At 50.1% G+C, this 20,509-nt stretch overlaps 1 long non-coding RNA gene across 1 annotated transcript; it reads left to right on the forward strand.

The window, feature by feature from the left end:
• Nucleotides 1-14,870: 14,870 nt before the first annotated feature.
• LOC142819943 (uncharacterized) lies at nucleotides 14,871-20,254 on the forward strand. Its single transcript, XR_012897626.1, has 3 exons — nucleotides 14,871-16,823; nucleotides 19,026-19,606; nucleotides 19,947-20,254. It is a non-coding gene; the product is annotated as an uncharacterized LOC142819943 (long non-coding RNA).
• Nucleotides 20,255-20,509: the final 255 nt, after the last annotated feature.

The raw sequence follows: 20,509 nt of genomic DNA on the forward strand, positions 1-20,509 counted from the left end.
ACTCAAAGCCTCTTTATTGCACTTCTGCGAAGAAGCCAGAGGTGGGACATGCCACTGCTTCTGGGTGCTGCTTGAGGTACGTGCAGCCCAGTGATATCTCTGTGCTCCAACCCCCTGCCCCAGCCTCCCTCCTGCCCCCCAAACTCCTCATCCCCACACCAAACCCATACCCCCAGCCAGAGTTCTCACTTTCCTTACATCCCAACTCTCTGCCCCAGCCCTGATCTCTTTCCTGCCTTCCAAGCCACTGGAGCACTACCCTATGCCCACCCCCTCATCTCCACCCCCACCTGTGAGCCCACACACTCACACCCCTGCATCCTCCCCACACCAACCTGGTGAAAATGAGCGAGTAGGTGAGGGTGGGATGAGTGAGTGGGAGGGTGGGGTACCTTGCAGGAGGGGTGGGACAAGGGTCATTGGGATTGTGAGTAGAAAGTTGGCAACCCTACCGAGTCCAGGCCTTTAAGCATTCTGCTCTAGTGCAGCTGGGAGCAAACCAAATCGACAAAAAATAGCCTGCTCCAGCAGAGACTGGGGCTAATGCCCACCCGCCCCCTAGGCTTGTGCTCAGGTGACTTCCCCTTTGCTGTGTTTAGCACCGTGGCACGAGGCTGCTAGCACAGAAGTACTCGCGGTGCATTTCCTGGGACTGGAGAGTTCTTGTTTTCCCAACAGGCGGTTACTTTCCCATCCAACAGGATGGGGAGCTGCAGTGTGGGCAGGACCCTGCATCACTGCAGGAAGGCCTGGTGTGTGCAAGGACCATGGCTTGGGCAGGGCTGCCATCGACATACCATTGATGCTCCTCCACCATCTCTGCTGTGGATGCCTTGAAGTGCAGGGTTACCAGGTTTTCCCTGGGGAGTCAGGAAGGGGCACTGATGCGGTCTGCCCTGCCCTGCAGGCACATAGGAACTGCCAGGCCAATCAGTCCAATGATCCATCTAGGTTAGCTTCCCAAAGTGGGAAATTCCTACCCCACAGGGGAACTTTCTTCTTAGAATCACAGAACCATAGAGCTGGAAGAGACCTCAGAAGGTCAAGTCCAGCCCCCTGCTCTAGGCAGGACCAATCCCAACTAAATCAACCCAGCCAGGGCTTTGTCAAGTCGAGATTTAAACACCTCTAGGGATGGAGACTCCACTGCTTCCCTAGGTAACCCATCCCAGTGCTTCACCACTCTCCTAGTGAAATAGTTTTTCCTAATATCCAACCTGGACCTCTCCCACCGCAACTTGAGACCATTGCTCCTTGTTCTGCCATCCCTCACTACTGTGAACAGCCTTCTTAATCCCTTATCCCTGGAAGCAGGAACATTTCTAGCTTCTCTGCATTTTTTTTGTTTGCTTGCCTTTTAAATCTCTTGAATATAGCTGTGGGCATTCTGATTATCCATCCAAGTGCCCAGTCCTTTTTTTTAAAAAAAATCCTGCTCTTAGACTCGTGCTTTCTTGTGGCAGTGAGTTCCACAGGCTAGCTCGCCAGTGTGTGAAACAGCATTTTCTTTTCTCCATTTTAAAGTTTGCAGCCTTCACTGAATAAACAGGCACCTCAAAACTACCTTTTTATTCCAGAGAGACAAGATGGGCGAGGAGATATCTTTTGTTGGACCAACTACTGTTGGTGAAAGAGACACGTTTCTAAGCTTACACAGAACTCTTCCTCAGGTCTGGGAAATGTATTCAGTGTGTCATAGCTAGATACAAGGAACAGATTGTTTAAAAAACAAATAGATAACACATATCTCAAGGGTCCACTTAAGGGTGAAGTCGTCAGTTAACATCTCTCCAGTCACAGGGGGAAAAGGGGAAAAAAGCAGGGGAGAGGTTTTAAGTGGATAGATTGTTGTGGATAGCCATATCCCTGCCACTATTTCACAAACTTTTATCATGCTGCCTCTCATCCGTCTTTTCTCTCTGAACAGCTCCAGTCTTTCCCATCCCTGCCCATGTGGAAATCTCCTAAGGCCTCTGATCATTTTCAGATTTATATTCTCCTTCAATAATTTCCCCTAAGCTATGTATGCCCCGTTCCTTGTTGATTTCCATGTCCCTCTGAATATTGCATGTGCTCATTCCCTGAGGATCCATGCATACAAAAAGCAGATTCTTCGCAAACCTTTCTGGAGCTGCTAAATGGTATCTTGTCTCCTCGCCGGCATTCTTATATCTGTGCAATTGCCAGGGGTAACATTTTCAGGCGCACTTAAGAGTTATCAACAAAGTTATTAGCTGAAAACGGCCAAGGATTAAATTTTGGCTGTAAGTGCTTCTCCAGGGGTCGCAATTAGAAAACAAAAGTGGAATCTTTTCTTTTGAATGTGGCTGATTGTCAGAGACTCGACAGCTTTCAAAAGTCACAGCCCTGGGGCAGTCTGATGCCATGAGCTGAGATTGAGGGAGTTCATTCCAATCTCCCCTTGGACTGGGACAGGACGGTCTATCAGTGGGGGAGCTATGGAGCAAAACAACTCATCTTCAGTACCTGGTTTGCTATGGAGCAGCTGGAAGAGATTATTATTATTAATTTATATAGTTCCACAAACACATATGGGGCTTAACAGGGAAACATGGTGTCTTCTGATCCAAGTTATGCCAGTGTAGATCCAACGTTGACTTCAATGGAGTCGCGCTGGATTTACCCCCAGTATAAATCAGAGTTTGGTGCTCCAAAGGGTTTACAATCTGCGAGCCACATTCCTTCCCTGGAGTTACCTTAGTGCAAAGGAGCTCAGATTCTGATTGTCGTCTGCGACAGTGAACAGAGGAGTCTATATTACAGATCCAGGGGGGAAGAGGAGAAGATCCAAGGTGGCCAGCCCCGCCCAAGCAGGAGGGATTCTAATGACCCCAGTAATGCTCATGTGGGAGCGCAAGGAACAAGAGCAGCCTGACAAGACAAAATTCCAGGCAAAAAGGGATCCCCCCTCCCCAGGGAATTCGGGGGGTGACTTGTCTCCTTCCTCTGCCACAGCAGGAGAGGGGACATTGGGTAGGGCGGGCCAGGGCTCGGTGGTATCACGGAGCATTCTCTCTCTCGGAGGCTTGCTGGCTCACTCTTGTTCATGCGCTCCAGGACTAACTGATCGATGTACGTGGGCCTGGGCAGGGACCGGGGAGCAGGGGTGCAGATCACTTGCCAGGGTATCTGGGTATTTCTCACTTAATCGTCTTCCTGCCGCTGCAGGGCCCTGGTGCACCGTGGAGCCTGTTCTCTGCTTGGGACACTGTAGGTGCCCCTCACTCTGCCTTGCTACTGGCAGGCTGTAAGTAGCAGCAGCAGGCTTATAGAGGAAAGTGCTGTCCCCCGATGCGGTAAAGCACAACAGTCTATAGCAGTTGTCACCAACCAGTAGATCGGGATCTACCCGTAGATCTTGGAGCTGCTGACAGGAGCCTGGTTCCATGGTCCAAAGATCCTTTGTCTCCCCAGCTGCTGGCTGCTCCTCGGGGTCCTTGTCTGCCTCCCCCAGCAGCAAGGTGTCCGTCCACTCTGGGGCTGAGCCAATCTCTCGCCAAGGCAGCTGCTCTCTTCCGTGACTCAGCAGAGACTGAGCTCCAAGACTCTTCTTTTCTAATTCCTGTCATGCCCTGGTACTTCGGGTGAGGGGGTGGGGCATATTTGGCTCCACCCACTCCGGGAGAGTAGTAGACCCCTCACAGTCTGATTCAGAGGATGCCATTCCTCATCACTACAGACACAAAATAGTCTCATCCCCTCCCTGTGGGCTGCAAGACTGTTCTAATTGGGGTTGTTGAGTTCTGTGCACAGGCGGTAGGTGGCGCTGATGGCCTCAGCGTGTATCACAGGGTACCAGATGAACTGGTGGGCCCTTCTGCCTTACATCTGTCCCTCTTGGACTGTAAAAGGGGATCTCAGCCAAGGCTGGATTAAAGCAATCCGGGCCCCTAGGACAACAGGACACAGGGCCCCGATGGTCCCCAGTTCCTGAAAAGCAGCAGCAGGGGTGTGGAGTCAGCATGGGTCCCATCTTCCTGCCTTGGGGGCAGGGTTGGTTAGAGGGTTCCCCCACACTTACCCCATCCAGTGGGGTGGGTCGGGGACGAGTGGGCTGAGTCCACTGCTGCCTCCTCCTGTCTCTCACAGAGCCCTCTGTTGCTGGGTTCTGGGGTTCCCACCATGAGGAGATGTATGGGGCAATCACACTCCGCACATCTCTTGCGATAGGCTCTCCGCAGACTGGCAGCTATTGCTGCGTTGGTTACACTGGGGCCACAGTTTCAAGCTTTTCTTTGCGCCTATTGGGCTAGAAACTGACTTTTTAAAAAAAAAGAAAACCCAACATCCTGCAGTCTGATGTAATCACACTGACTGGAGATTTAGGCCTGGGATTATGTCTGTGATTTATCTGCCATTTTATTTGAGATTAAGTTTAATGTAACTTGAATTTAAATACACATAAAGAAGAACAGATGTTAGGGCTCTCCAGTAGCTTCAGCAGCACCTTGATTGGCGATGATCACTTTTTGCAATATTGACAGATCAAGCCTGCTCCCTGTACTGGTTACATAATGTTCTCATGTAAATTTTATAAGAGAAAATATAAAATTGCCTCTGCATAAAAAATGACTCATTGGAAAACTGATCACATTGAATGTAACTATGTTTTGATCCACAGCCAAACTGCTTCATTTATTTGAAGTGTAAATTATTCCTTTATCTGACACCCAGTTCACTGGGAGTTCAAGGCCATTTGCTTTTAATGGGTCTGTGACAGGGCACCTGCCCTGCACTGGCCCTTTAATACTTGGACTCCGGCCCGGAGCCGGGGCTAGCAGAGGAGAGAGGCCAGTGAGGGACTGGCTGAGGAGGAAGCAGGAGCTCCCAGGAGGGAGACCTGCTGGGGCTAGCCAGCTAGAGCTGGGAGAAGGCCGGCTAAGGCTACCCCGATGAGGGGTCGAAGGAAAGGCCCGGGCGTGGAGACAGGTGGCAGCCTGACTTAGGTAAGCAGGGCCACGGAGATAAGCCCATGTGCCTATGATGAGCAACCCATACAGACTGTATTCTGCCCTGAGATGGGCTATATGAAGACAGTCAGGGGGCACTGAGGCGCACGGGGGTGCGGACCCCCTGACAGATGGTGGAGAATGTGGGCAGTATAACCCCACCCTGACAGAAAAGGGGTTTGTTGCGAGTAAATAGTGGTCGGTAGACCACAGGACTGGAACGGGGAGTTGGAAGAAAAAAAAAAAAAGTGGATGATGAATAAGTATTGGAGGGCCTGGGAGGCCCTACAGGCGGGGCCATGGGAAAAGGGGAGCAGGCCACGACTAAGGGGTGACCTCGAGCTCCATAGCAAACCAGGCTCCAAGCGTTGGGGGCTGGGGCCGCGCCTGAGAACTTGTTTTGCCTGTGGGCACAGGGGACACCTGAGGAGGGAGTGCCCCTACGGGGTGGGAGCCAGGGGGCCCCCCCCAGCTAATAGGGATAAAGGGAGAGCAGCCCCTGTGAAGACAACAGGGGAGGCGCGGACATGTTGGGCCTGCGGGAAGCCGGGCCACATTCGGAGGCTGTGCCCTGAGAGGACCTGGGGAAGGTGGCGGCAACCAACCGCCAGGGAAAGGACTCAGAACCACCGACCCGGGATGGTAAGAGAAACTAGGAGACGGGCGGAAGGCGGTTTGGGCCCGGGCGAAACCAACGCGCAAGGGAGCCCAGACTGGGGTCCTACCCCGCAGCGTGAGGGGCGGGGACCATCAAGCGGCCAGCGAAGGTACGACTCCCACAGAGAGGGTGCGTATGGACAGGTGATGGCTGCTGACCTACGGGCAAGACTGCGGGACAGGACAAAGATCACCCGACAGGTATGGCTAGAGGGGAGGCCAGTGACCGCCCTGGTAGATTCGGGGTGCAGCCAGACAATGGTACGATCCGAGCTGGTCCCAGAGTGGGAGGCGGCCGGGGGATCCATATCAATGCAATGCATCCATGGGGATGTTAGCACCTACCCCACGGGTTGGGTCCGGTTGTCGGATGGGGTAGATGAGGTGATTTGCAGGGTAGCGTTGGCCCCAAAGCTGGTGTACCCAGTGCTACTGGGCCGGGACTGGCCGGGTTTCAGACGCATCCTGCGAGACTGGGAGAAGCAGGGGCCACCGTCACCAGCAGGGACGGAAGACCGGGAAAGGGGAGCACCCCAAGGTCCCGAGGAGGAACCGTGCCCGGAGAAAATCCTCAGTTCGGAGGAAATAGGAGGGGATGAGGACTTCATGAGAGACCAACGGGAAGATCCCTCCTTAACCCATGCCTGGGAACAAGGGGCAAGAGATACTGGGGACCCCAGCACGGGGGCAGCGGTTCGACCAGCACCGCGATTCGAGGTAAGAGCCGATCGACTATACCGGATCGCCCGGTCGACCGACGGGCAGACAGAGGTTAGTCAGTTGTTGGTTCCCGCTCGGTATCGGAGGCAGGTATTAGACCTAGCACATGCGAACCCCTGGGCTGGACATTTGGGGCGAGAGAAGACCCTACAACGCATAATGCAGCGGTTCTTTTGGCCTGGGATTTATAAAGAGGTCAGAGACTTCTGTGAGTCCTGCCCTGAATGCCAACGGACGGCTCAGGGAGGAGTGCCGAAAGCCCCTCTAGTCCCTCTTCCCGTGGTGGAGGTGCCATTTGACAGGGTGGCTTTGGATCTGGTAGGTCCCCTGGAGAGGTCCCGACGGTGGCACCAGTATATACTGGTCATAATCGACTATGCCACCCGATACCCTGAGGCGGTCCCCCTTAAGAACACGCTGGCGGCGACGCTGGCGCATGAATTGGTACAGGTGTTCTCCCGGGTGGGACTCCCCAGGGAGATACTAACTGACCAAGGGACCAATGTGACTTCCAAACTGATGGCGGAGCTTTGCCGTCTCTTGAACATTAAGACCCTGCGTACCTCAGTTTACCACCCGCAAACAGACGGACTTGTTGAACATTTCAATAAGACATTAAAAAGTATGTTGCGGCGGTTTGTGGAGCTCGACCCAAAGGATTGGGACTTATTACTACCGGCATTGTTGTTTGCGGTACGAGAGGTGCCCCAAGCCTCAACGGGATTCTCTCCATTTGAGTTGCTTTACGGCCGCCAACCCCGGGGGATCCTGGACTTATTGCGGGAGAATTGGGAGGAACAGGATTCCAGGGTGACGGGTACAGTGCCCTATATCTTGGACTTGCAAAGGCGACTCCGGACTGTAGGGGAGCTAGCTAGGGAGAACCTCCTTCAGGCCCAAAATAAGCAAGCCCAGTATTATGACAGGGGCGCCAAACCCAGGACATTCCAACCGGGGGACAGGGTACTCCTGCTATTACCGGTGCCAGACTCAAAATTGTTGGCCAAATGGCAAGGGCCCTTTGAGGTTCTACGGCAGGTAGGCCCAGTGGATTATGAAATCAAATTATCGGGAAAACGAAAGGACAAACAAATTTATCACGTCAATTTACTAAAGAAGTGGAACGCTCGAGAGGGTATGCTTATTACCTTACAGCCACCAGAACCGGAACTCGGACCCTGGGGTGGCGACTTGAAGGCAGAAGGGACAGCGCACATTGGGGCCGAACTGACGGAAGAACAGCAGAAGGAGCTGAACTCCCTCCTTCGGGATTTTGACCAGGTCCTAACCACACAACCGGGTAAGACCCCCTTGATGAGTCACCACATTGCGACAACCCCAGGTAAGAAGATCCGGGACCACATACGACCCCTGCCCCGGAAAATGTGGAGACCAGTTCAGGAAGAGCTGCAGCGGATGCTGCAAATGGGGGTGATCAGAGAATCTAAGAGTGAGTGGCGTAGCCCCATTGTATTGGTGCCTAAACCCGACGGCACTATACGATTTTGCATAGACTTTCGGAAGATTAATGCAATCTCGCGATTTGATGCATATCCTATGCCACGAGTAAACGAACTGCTGGAGCGGCTGGGCAAGGCCCACTACATATCTACGCTAGACCTAACCAAAGGCTACTGGCAGATTCCCCTGACACCCGCCTCAGAGAGCAAGACCGCGTTCGCCACGCCTTTTGGCCTGTTCCAATTCAACACCATGCCTTTCGGATTGAATGGGGCGGCAGCGACGTTCCAGAGGCTAATGGACAGGGTACTACAGGAACACCGTGAGTATGCGGCCGCATACATTGATGACATTGTCATTTTTAGTGAAACCTGGACGGAACATCTGCGGCATTTGAAGGCGGTCCTTGGGGCGCTGGCCACGGCCAAGCTCACGGCTAACCCAAGTAAGTGCCATTTTGGACAAAGAGAGGTGTCCTACCTAGGCTACCGGGTGGGACGGGGAAGGATAAAACCCCAGGTGGACAAGGTGCAAGCCCTGCGAGATTATAAAGCCCCCACCACAAAAAGGCAAGTCCGCCAGTTTCTGGGTCTAGCCGGATATTACCGGAGATTTATACCCAATTTCGCCACGATTGCAGCGCCCTTGACAGATCTGACCCAGAATACAAGACCCCAAAGAGTCCAGTGGACCTCGCAGTGCGAAAATGCGTTTAGAGCGTTAAAATACCAACTGACGCAGTCACCGGTTCTCCATCAACCCGATTTTACAAAACCGTTTGTAGTACAGACAGATGCGTCAGATAGAGGGATCGGAGCTGTACTGTCGCAGGAGCAGGAAGGGGAGGAACACCCCATCCTGTATTTAAGCAGAAAGTTACTCCCACGGGAACAACAGTATGCCACGATTGAAAAGGAGGCCCTAGCAGCTAAGTGGGCGATAGAGACCCTGCGCTATTACCTGCTAGGGGGAACGTTCACATTAGTAACGGACCATGCGCCATTACGATGGCTGCAGACAATGAAGGAGACCAACCCTAGGATTATGAGGTGGTATTTGGCCTTACAACCATATAAGTTTGAGGTCTGCCACAGACCGGGGAAAGCCCATAACAACGCAGATTTTTTTTCTAGGTCCATAGGGACTAACGAGCTGGTGGGAAGGGCTGGAGTGCTGGAAAAGGGGGTGAGCGATGGGGCATTGCTGCCCCACACTAACATTGACGGGGTGGCCCTCTGGGGAGTGCGCCAGCCAACACTCCGACATTGTGGGGCGTGCTCTGAGGCAGCGAGGGCAGACCTGGCGGTGGTGGGGCCAGGAGGAGAAACCAGACCCCGAGGGAGGGCATAGGAGAGGCCGGGCGGAGGCCGGCCGAAGAAGGGAAGCTCGGTCCGAAGGGGAAGGTGTGTGACAGGGCACCTGCCCTGCACTGGCCCTTTAATACTTGGACTCCGGCCCGGAGCCGGGGCTAGCAGAGGAGAGAGGCCAGTGAGGGACTGGCTGAGGAGGAAGCAGGAGCTCCCAGGAGGGAGACCTGCTGGGGCTAGCCAGCTAGAGCTGGGAGAAGGCCGGCTAAGGCTACCCCGATGAGGGGTCGAAGGAAAGGCCCGGGCGTGGAGACAGGTGGCAGCCTGACTTAGGTAAGCAGGGCCACGGAGATAAGCCCATGTGCCTATGATGAGCAACCCATACAGACTGTATTCTGCCCTGAGATGGGCTATATGAAGACAGTCAGGGGGCACTGAGGCGCACGGGGGTGCGGACCCCCTGACAGGGTCTCTGATCAAAAAGTTTTACAGAGTATTGGGAAGAGGGGGAGAGAAAGCATTTGGGAGGAACTTGAAATCTTCTTTTGTCAATTCATAGATGCAAGGTTTCAAATCCCACACCCCCACCTTGGTTAAACCATGCCCACTCCTCTGCATTGCTGCAGGGGACTTCTCAGAGCTGGTTTCTCTGGTGAATTCTCTTTTGAATGTTGTAACAATTTCAGACAAAAAACGTGTACTATTTAGCATTTTGCAAAGTCATCTCTCCCTCATTCTAACCTCACACCCAGGCAGCGTCTGTCCTTAGGATAGAGCCTGAAGTCTTTAATATAATTGGCAGGCCTACATTATAGTAGCACAAAACTTCCAAGACCCCAGGATGACGGTTCTTGGGGTATCCACAACTGGGAGTCACCTGTTTATTCCCTGCCTCTAGAGAGGAGTCTTGCTTAGATAAATGGAAGTCAGTTCCATCAGCCACACAAGTACTCCCGGCTATGCCAACCTTCGTTTTGCCTTGCAGGTTAACAAGAAGCACTCCAGTCCCAAGCACCCTGTGATATCCAGCATTTGGCACTTGCTACTTGGTTTCTTTTAAGGATAACAAAACCTACATCCAGACTTCACAGGTGTTTGAAATCCAAATGCTCATCCAAAGCAGGGACTTGAGCCAAAGTCCTAGGCTAGTCCTAACCACTGGGCAATCCTTCCTCTCTGACGGGGGAAGAGATCAAGCACAGAAAAGCAAACACATTTTTACATTGGCTTATAGAAGTGTGGGAATATACCGAAGGCAATGAAGATACTGATAATTTTCATATCAGAGTCCAAGTGTAAATTCTGTTCTCAAGCACTTCTGGGGGAAAATACAGTTATATAATGGAGAACACAGAAAACAATGTCTGAACTTAAGTTTGAAGACAGGTAACATGAAAGATACAAATGAGATATTTGTATGTAAGAAATAGTCAAATAATAAATCAAACAAACACAGGCATTTCTTCGGCACTCATCGCTGTGGAACAGACTCATTGACTCCGTAAGTGTATTTCTCTAGGAAACAGCTGGAGCTATTCCAGTAATAAATGTACCTATCTCCAAATGGGGAAAAATCTCATTTACATTAATAGTACTGGGTGGAGATCAAAAAATCAAGCAGAGGACATAATTTATCATATAAAAGTTGAAATCAGAGTTAGAACAGACCCTTTCACCCAGTGCTACGTATAGAATAAAACTATTTTAGGATGTTACAAATGAATATTTCAGATTATAGAAAAATTGCATATGCCCTTTCCCAAATAACAGCGAAATCAGGCTATTTACACGCTTAACTTTCACCCCCTTGGGGGTATTAAAAAGTTCCAAGATAGAAGGAAACCAAGAACTCCAGCGTCATCCATTAGCTATGGGAGTCCATCTTATTCTTCAAACAACCCCTGCTTTGGTTGGTCTCAGAGGGTCTGTCTACACTACAGCACTAATTCGAACAAACTTAATTTGAATTAGTTAATTCGAACTAAGCTAATTTGAATTAGTGCATCTAGTCCTAAAAACTAATTGGAATTAGTGTTTTGCTGATTCGAAATAGCATGTCCACATTGAGTGGACCCTAAACCGAGGTTAAGGATGGCCGGAACCAGTGCCGGCAGGGCATCAGGTTAGGACTTAGGAGCTGCTGCCTCAGGCTAGCCGAGGGCTGTGCTTAAAGGGAACCGACCCCCACCCCGGACAGACAGTTCTCAGGGTTCCCCGCTTGTCTACCTCGATGAGGGACAGCAAAGCAGTCCTGTCTTGGAGTGCCCTGAGTGCCCGCACTCGGCACATCACAGCACTCGGCCATCAGCCCGGCTGCACTTGCTGCAGGCTGCCATCTGCGGAATCGGGGGGCTGTCAGGATCCAGGAGGCCCTGCAGGGGAGCTTCCATCCCAAGGAGCCCACAAAGCCACCCCAGTCCTCCCCATCAGGGGCTCGTGCCCCATTCCTCCCTCACCTCCTTCCACTTACCCTTCCCTAGTCCCACTTCCTGATATAAAAAATAAAGGACACGTGTGTTCAAAAATAGAAACTCTCTTTATTTAACAAAACTGGGGGGGCGGGGATTAACCTCTGGGGAGACTGGGAAAAGGAGGTCGGAGAGGGGAAGAGAGAGGGTGGGAGAAGGGAGGTGGAAACCTGGGAGGAGGGAGCTGGAAGGGGGAAGCCAGGGGAAGAAGGAGCAGGGGAAGTATAAAACTATGGTACGCCATATCTTCAGTACTGTGTACAGATGTGGTCTCCTCAGCTCAAAATAATATTTTGGTCTTGGAAAAGGTTCAGAAAAGGGCAACTAAAATGATTAGGGGTTTGCAACAGGTCCCATATGAAGAAAGGCTAAAGAGACTGGGACTTTTCAGCTTAGAAAAGAGGAGACCGAGGGGGGATATGATAGAGGTCTATAAAATCATGAGTGGTGTGGAAAGGGTGAATAAAGAAAAGTTCTTCATTAGTTCCCATAATATAAGGTCTAGAGGACACCAAATGAAATTAATGGACAGCAGGTTTAAAACTAATAAGCGAAAGTTCTTCTTCACACAGCACATAGTCAACCTGTGGAACTCCTTGCCACAGGAGGCTGTGAAGGCTAGAACTATAACAGAGTTTAAAGAGAAGTTAGATAAATTCATGGAGGTTGGGTCCATGGAGTGGTATTAGCCAGGGGGTAGGAATGGTGTCCCTGGCCTCTGTTTGTGGAAGGCTGGAGATAGATGGCATGAGACAAATCACTTGGTCATTGTCTTTGGTCCATCCCCTCCGGGGTACCTGATGGTGGCTGCTGTCGGACATTCTTATGTTCTAAGCTCAGGGCTCAGGGTCGGGGGTCTCACTGGACCACCTTGATTTTCATGCAAACCTGCTCCTGGGTTCGTATGTGGCCTTTGGTGGCCAGGCTGGCAGCTATCCTGCCCTAGACGGCCTCATTCCTGTGTCTAGTGCAGAGGTCGTGGACATTGGAGGCCTCCCCCCAAACCTTGATGAGGTCCACGATCTCCGCACTAGACCAGGTGGGCACCCACCTCTTGCGGCTCCGGGCAGGCTCCTGGGAGCCGCCAGCCTGGTCCTGGGAAGAGGCGGAGGTCGGAGTAGCAGCGGGTGGCTGGCTCGTGCCGTGCCAGGTGCAGGGTCTGCTGGCTGGATGCTGGCAGGCTTGCAACTGGCACGAGCACTGTAGCCAGACCATGCCCCTTTAAGGGCTTCGGGGCCGGGAGGGAGGCAGAAGAGTTTCCCTGGTTTGGCCCAGAGTGGCCACCAGGGCAACCTGGGAAGGGCTAGCCTCCAACTAGTTCCAATTAAGTGGCTACACAGCCCTTTATTCGAACTACTTAATTCGAACTAGGCTTAGTCCTCGTAGAATGAGGTTTACCTAGTTCGAGTTAAGCGCTCTGCTAGTTCGAATTATGTTTGTATGTGTAGCCGCTATTAATGTTAATTCGAACTAACAGCTGTGGTGTAGACATACCGAGGGTCCAGTTGTCCCATCTATTGAGAGGCTCATCCAACAGTCTTTCTCCTCTCTCACAGGAGAAGCAGACCTCTGCCCTCCTTCCTGGCAGGCTCCCAACTCACCTGGGCTTCCTCCATTGAACTTCCCTCTCCACAGCTGATACCTGCTTCAGGTGTAGTGGGGAAGTCATTAACCCCCCCCCTCCCCCCATCACAGTCCCCAAGGGAGACAAACACTTAGGACTCACTGACCCAGAGAGTCCAAACTCCTATTTCAAGATGAGCACTTCACATCACGCTCAACTCACCTTGGCAAAGGAGGGTGGGGAAGCTCTCATCATAGCTACCTGGTGGTGGAAGGGCAGAAGAATCCATACTCTAGGGCTGAGCATGCAGTCCTTGCCCCAGAAGTGCATTCCCTAGTAATAGAAAAAGGGGCACATTTTTGGCAGGGGTAAAGTGACTTTAACAGAGTGATGCTTGCTCAGAGTCTTAAAACCTAGATCCCTCTCCCAGAACTTGGAAATAAACACTTTTGTTTACATTGAGTGCAAGTAACAAGTGGACGGTCCCAGGGAAGTCGTGAGATGAACAATTCATTTGTTTTCATTATATTTTTAAATGTATGTGCCTGCTTCCTTTTTGATCTTGAGGCAATAGATCCAGATTTTTGCAGGATTCACCCCTACACGGGCACTGATCAGAAAAATCAAGATCAAAGAGGATCAACCTGCCCCAAGAAGCTTTAAAGAAGAGAGATGTTGTGGGAAGGCTGGATTTCATGTCGCATCCTGAATTTGCTAGTTGGAGGAATGCATGTACACACTCTCAGCAAACCCAATGTTAGCTAGGCACAGCGATTTTGCTCTGGGACAGGACTTATGTTCCTATATGCCTGCAACTGTAGCCATGTCAGGCCTTTAGGGTAGAATTCCAACAGGTTCTAGCTCTGTGCTGCTTCATCTCTGACAACTCAGTGAAGCAATTCCCAAATAGCAACCACAGGCTGCCGATGAAGTAGTATAATACTTTGCACTAGCTACAGTGCTGTTCATAAGAGGATCTCAAAGCATTTTACAGACTAGTCTAATGCTTTGTGAGGTACAGAGGAGATGCACAGAGAGTGGATGTTTATCACTTTATTTAAGAGTCATTAACAGACTTGCAAAGCACTGTGTCACACACCCATGTGAGTACATAAACAGGAATCTCGCAAAAAGAAAAAAATGGGGAAGGGAAAAGAGAAGATTCAGGCCATGCTTGGTGGAAACAGACTGATTAAGAACATGAAAATGTCGAACACCTAAGTGAGGGCAGAAAAAGGAGGATTCAACCAGCAAACTGGGTGAGATTCTATCCTGTACCAATTCAGAGGCTGGCACAAGGGAGACACGCAGTAACAGCTATTCACTGCTGCTACCAAGATGTGAGGGTCAGCCAGGATCATGAGTCTTGGATACCAGGATAGTACTCACCAATTCAACAGGGCCCATCAAAGTCAAGCCAGGTTGCTCCACAAAACATCACGCTCCAAGAACGCATGTTTCCAGTTTAAGAGCAGCTGACTCTTTCTGCACATAACTCCCAGGTGGAATTCTGAGTGAATGAGTCATCAACTTGTGTCCCTGCTCCTGATGGTTTCAGTGAGGAGAGCGTGTTTCATTCTGTCTATGGGTGGGATTCCTGTAAAGAAGGATGTTATCTCCAGATCCCTGCAGATGCAGACCAGTAGGTAGTATGGTTACTCTCATAACCTGGCAGTGCCCCTCCTTTCATGCAATCTACTATTTCTCAGCAGAATCTGCTCAGAGAAGCCAGAGCTAATCATAATGGTGCTTGGTCCTGCCGTAAGGGCAGGGGACTGGATTTGATGACCTCTTGAGGTCCCTTCCAGTTCTAGTGTTCTATGATTCTACGATAACTACTGCACTGTTTGGCAGAAGTCTGGGGACAGGCAGGGTGTGTAAACATTTTTAGTCTGAGACAGATGGTTTGGTTACCACTTAGCTAGCTGTGATCTATAAAGCAGTGAGGAAATGTGGGGCTGGACAAAGTTCAAAAGAGTAGTTCTCTTATATGTGAAAGGATAACTAGGTGACATTGCACAAGGCCATAACAGCCACTCTGCTGTTTTATCTTCAGCTTAAAACAAGGGGTTTCCTCACACACTGAGGATGTGATTCAACTATCACAAGAAGTTACTCACCTTGTACAGTAACGATGGTTCTTCGAGATGCATGTCCCGTGGGTGCTCCACATTAGGTGTCGGGCTTGTACCGGCGCCGCAGACTGGAGATCTTTTTCAGCTGTAGTCCGTTGGACCGTGCATGTGCAATGCGCGTCTCGTGCCTTTCGCGCCGTTTGTGTGCACGTGGTCTGGCTCCCGCCAGTTCCTCCTGAGTTTGAAAGACATAATAATCAAGGTACTCCAAAAGAGGGGAGGAGGGCGGGTCATGGAGCACCCACGGGACATGCATCTCGAAGAACCATTGTTACAGCACAAGGTGAGTAACAACTTCTTCTTTGAGCAGTGTCCCATGGGTGCTCCACTGTAGGTGAGTTCACAGCAGTAGCCTACTTCAAGGAGGCGGGATTCGGAGTTAATGCCCTGCTGCCATGGAGAGGACGGCAGGGGCAACTGCTGCATCAGTCAGAAGGATGTTAGGAATAGAATAGTGTTTGGCAAATGTACAGCTGGAAGACCAAGTAGCTGCATGGCAAATGTCTCGTAGGGGAACCCCTTTGAGGAAGGCAGGTGAAGTTGCCATTGCTCTCGCTGAGTGGGCCTTCAGCGTATGTGGAAGAGGCTTGTTCTGTAAGGAATAACATTGTATTATACACAAGAGAATGAGTCTGGATATATGTTGTGCCGACAAGGCATAGCCTTTAGAACGTTCCACAGTGGACTCTAAGAGGCTCTGAGATTTCTGAAAGCATTGCGTCCTGTCAATATAGAACACTAACGCTCGACGGGCATCCAAGGTATGGAGACACGCATGGTGTGCTGAGGAGTGGGGCCAGAATGTGGGAAGAACTATTGGTTCATTTATGTGGAACTCCAAATTCACTTTAGGTAGAAAAGCTGGTTGAGGATGCAGTATTACTCCATGGGATAAACACCATGTAGGGTAGTGATGCCAAGACAGTGGATAATTCCCCAACCCTTCATGCTGAAGTTATTGCCAACAGAAAAACCACCTTCATTGTTAGGGTGTGTAAATCACAAGTTGCCTAAGGCTCAAAAGGGGGGGGTTGCATTAAGGCATCCAAAACTAGCTCCAGGTTCCATGCGTCTGTGGGCTGCCTATGGTATGGGAAGAGATTAGCCAACCCTTTCATAAATCTCTACATTGTTGGATGGGAAAATATAGAGTAGCCATCCACAGAATGCCACAAGGCGGTGATTGCTGCAATATGCACCTTGAAAGAGGAACAAGTCAGGCCAGAGTGTTTAAGATCTAAAAGATCAACCAAAATGTGATAAATAGGGACCGAGTATGGGTCCACACCTGCGTTGGAGCACCACAAAGAGAAATGTCACCACTTATGCAGGTAAGTGTTACATGTGCTAGATCTCCTACTATGTAGCAGGATGAGCTTGGCAGCTTGGGAACAATTATTCTGTTTGTTGGAACCAACTAGGTACCAGGCCATCAGAGTGAGGTGGTCGAGTTGGGGATGTATCAATTGCCCATGATCCTGCAACAGCAAGTTGTGGCGTTTGGGAAGATGATATGGAGAGTGGATCAACATGCAAAACAGGTAAGGAAACCACATCTTTCGTGGCCAGAAGAGGGCTATCATTATTATTGTGGCTCCTTCGATTGCTATTTTCTCCAGAACTTTGGGAATAAGGGGAGTAGGTGGGAAGGCATACAGGAGATGATGACTCCAGTCTTGCATCCAATCCTGGCTTTTGAGCAGTATTGAGGGCACTTCGCTTTGCAGTGCGTGGCAAAAGGTCTACAGATGGATACCCCCAGTGGTGGAATATGGTATGGAGCGCTTCTGGGTAATTCATGGAGAAATGCCTGTTGAGAGCATCAGCCGTGGAATTCTGCTCACCAGGGAGGTACGCTGCGATAATTGAAATTTTGTGCTGGTTGCACCAATTCCGTGCAAAGGGATCAGGATCAAGCTCCACCCTGTCGGTTTACATAATATACCGTAGTCGTATTGTCAGTAAGGACATGAATGACCCGACCATGGATCAGGGGAAGAAAGTGCCGTGTTGAAGAAAGCTTGCAACTTGAGTAGGTTGATATGTAGTAGCGACTCATGAGTGGACCATAGTCCCTGGGCTTGTTGACCCTGTAGATGGGCACCCCAACCTAGCAGTGATGCGTCGGTGGTAAGTTGCATTATTGGTTGAGGCCGGTGAAAAGGTATTCTGTCCATCAGGTTGTCGGGGACGGTCCACCAAGCCAACAATTTCTTTACGTGAGAAGGTACTGTGACCCTCCTGTGGACATCTTGGTCATTTGGCATATATATCGAAGCAATCCAATGCTGAAGGCATCTGAAGTGTAGCCTTATGTGTGCTACAACGTACGTCATAGATGCCATGTGCCCCAAAAGCTGTAGGCAGGTGAGTACAGGTGTTCTGAGACTGATAGAGAGAGCCTGTACCAGGTCTTGGATTGCCTGGAATCTGTTCACGGGTAAGTACGCACGCGCCTTGGTGGAATTGAGGCGTGCACCTATGAACTCTATGGATTGCTGTGGTATCAGAGATGACTTTGGAATGTTGATTATGAGTCCAAGAGCTTTGAATATGGTTCTCATTATGTTGGTAGCGTGGAGCGCTTCATTGAAAGAAGGTGCTCTGATCAGGCAGTAGTCGAGGTAAGGGAATATGATGATTCCCAGTTGTCGCAGGTACACCGTCATTACTGGCAGTGTCTTCAAGAAGACCCTGGAGGCCAATGAGAGACCGAAAGGCAGCTATGCAGAAAACTCAATGTGCTCCGGACTTGACAAAAGAGATGGTAGCTTGTAGGACTTTGGGCAAGACTTTGTCAGCACTGGGAATTGTTTGGGTGAAGACGAAGACGGGGTTGAGATGAGGGTAGGTGCCTGCTGTGGAATCGCATGGGTTATCGGTGCTGTCACTGGTCGGTGCAGTGGTGCCGAGTGTGCTGTCGGTGTTGACTGAGTTGTCGGTGCCGGCACTGGATGGCGTAGCAGTGCTGGTTGTATTGTTGGTGTCAGTGTGGTTGGCGCCGTGGTGGCTAGTGCTGGGGTGGTTGCTGGTGCCGATACATTTATCAGCACCGATGTCGGTGCCGGTTCAGGGCTCGGTGCCAGTTGAGCTGCAGCAGACGTTTTCGGTGCCAACTCTCTCATGGCACTGGATTAGGTGCCGATGGGCTGCGGGTGCCTATTAGGTCCGCGAATGGAAGTCGTGCCCAAGGTGCCCGGCTTAGTCCCTGTGCTAACACATGTTGGGAGTAAGGCGTGTGAGGGGTGTCTCCTCTTCGCATGAGTAGGCTTGGGCGACGAGGGCCAGCGTCTGCTGGATTCGGAGTCCGTGGATCAGGAGGAGTCAGTCTCTTGCGGCTGTAATGCGTTGTCAGACAAGAGCATTTTCAGCCTCATCTCCCTGTCCCTTCTAGCTCTTGCTGTGAGCTTCGAACAGTGGGGACATTTCTGGGGAATATGTCCCTCACTGAGGCACCCTATGCACAGTGAGTGCCCGTCTAAGGTGGGCATCGGATCACGGCATGTGCCACACTTTTTAAAACCAGGTCAGCCTGGCATGATTCAAGCGACGTCTCTTGTCCTCTAAACAGGGGAGAGGACTGTAATTCTTCCTAACTTAACAAAGTAACACACTAACTAAAACTATTTTTTTTAAATAACGGTATCAACTGTAACTAACTAACTAGGACTACGACTATATGAGTAAGAACTATATAAACTAACTAATAACTATAAACAAATTTCTCTCTCAAATCCTGACAGGACTGACGACGAGAGTGTGCTCACTCCGTCCATGTCCGAGGACGGTCAGGAGGAACTGGCGGGAGCCGGACCGTGCGCACACAAACGGCGCAAAAGGCACGAGATGCGCATCGCACATGCGCGGTCTGGCAGATTACATCTGAAAAAGATCTCCGATCTTCGGCACCAGGATAAGCCCGACACCTACAGTAGAGCACCCACAGGACACTGCTCAAAGAAGAAAAGTGGTATACAGATTTTTTACTGTAAGTGAGAATCAGGCCTAGATAGATTAGTGATCAACCATGTTAAAATCCAACACAAAAACTTGTTTCATTTAGCAGGTTCAATGTAAGCTACATGCACACATCTGCATAAGAACAGAAAATCAGAATGGGACAAAAGATTCCACGTGCAGTTGAACTGAACAATTTGTATTTGAGCGAATGGATAGAGCCCTGCAAATCTGCAGATATCTGCTTTATATTGGTGGATGTGGATGCGAATATACGTGAATCAGTTTTGCGGATATGGATACTGATTTTGTTCCTTGCAGGACTATGAATGGGTATAAAACTTGTCTACAGAACCAGAGGCAAAAGGTATTCTGAAAGATTTTGACGAAGCTGTTTGATGGAATATGATACATTATGGCAAAATGAGATGTTACTGAGCAGATAAACACTGACCGGTTGGGTTTAAAGTCTAGTTATTTTAACAAAAAAGCACGTCAAGGGCTTATGCAGACAAAAATATCTGAATAAATGCATTGCATGTGAATATTACAAGCCCCTTACCTTGATAGGAACAGTTAAGGAAGTTATGCCTAGACTTCAAAATGCCAGAATGTTTTTAAGTTTTGGGTGCAAAACAAGGAGTTTGGCAGGTCCAGCTTCTTTTTACTCTCTCAACTGTCTACACCTTCAACTCCTCTTTTGTTAGGTCTCAATTTAAATGACTTCTCTTTGGGACTGTCTTGGCACCTGAGCTACATCAAAACATTATGTACAAGAACTGAAGATCCTGCAACTAATTGCTGATCTGCTAATTTGTGATGAATGTGAGCACCCTCATGCATAATGTTTGCAACATTGCAAACGAAAGAACTTTGAACTGAAGGGGAACAAATGCCAGGCTGGGCTGACTGAAATTAGGTATGTGAGATGTTAGCATTTCATCCCCAATTTGTTACAAATTAGGTACTTCAATCACAGCACTTCTTGAGGATAGTGAGGGTGGCACTGGGTGACTGGCAAGCATAAAAACTTTAGGAGTTAAAGTTGTCGCAAGAACAGAAATATCAAAACGTTCTGAAATTATGGGTACGTCTAGACTACCACGTTTTGTCGACAGAAGTTTTGTCGACAGTATCTGTCGACAAAACTTCTGTCGACAAAGAGCGTCCAGACACATTGAGTTTTGTCGACAAAGCAAGCTGCTTTGTCGACAGAACCCTGTAGTCTAGACGCAACCCTACAGGCAATAACACCTTCTGTCGACAGAAC

The sequence above is a fragment of the Pelodiscus sinensis genome, chromosome 25, assembly GCF_049634645.1.
Source record: "Pelodiscus sinensis isolate JC-2024 chromosome 25, ASM4963464v1, whole genome shotgun sequence".
NCBI lineage: Eukaryota > Metazoa > Chordata > Testudines > Trionychidae > Pelodiscus > Pelodiscus sinensis.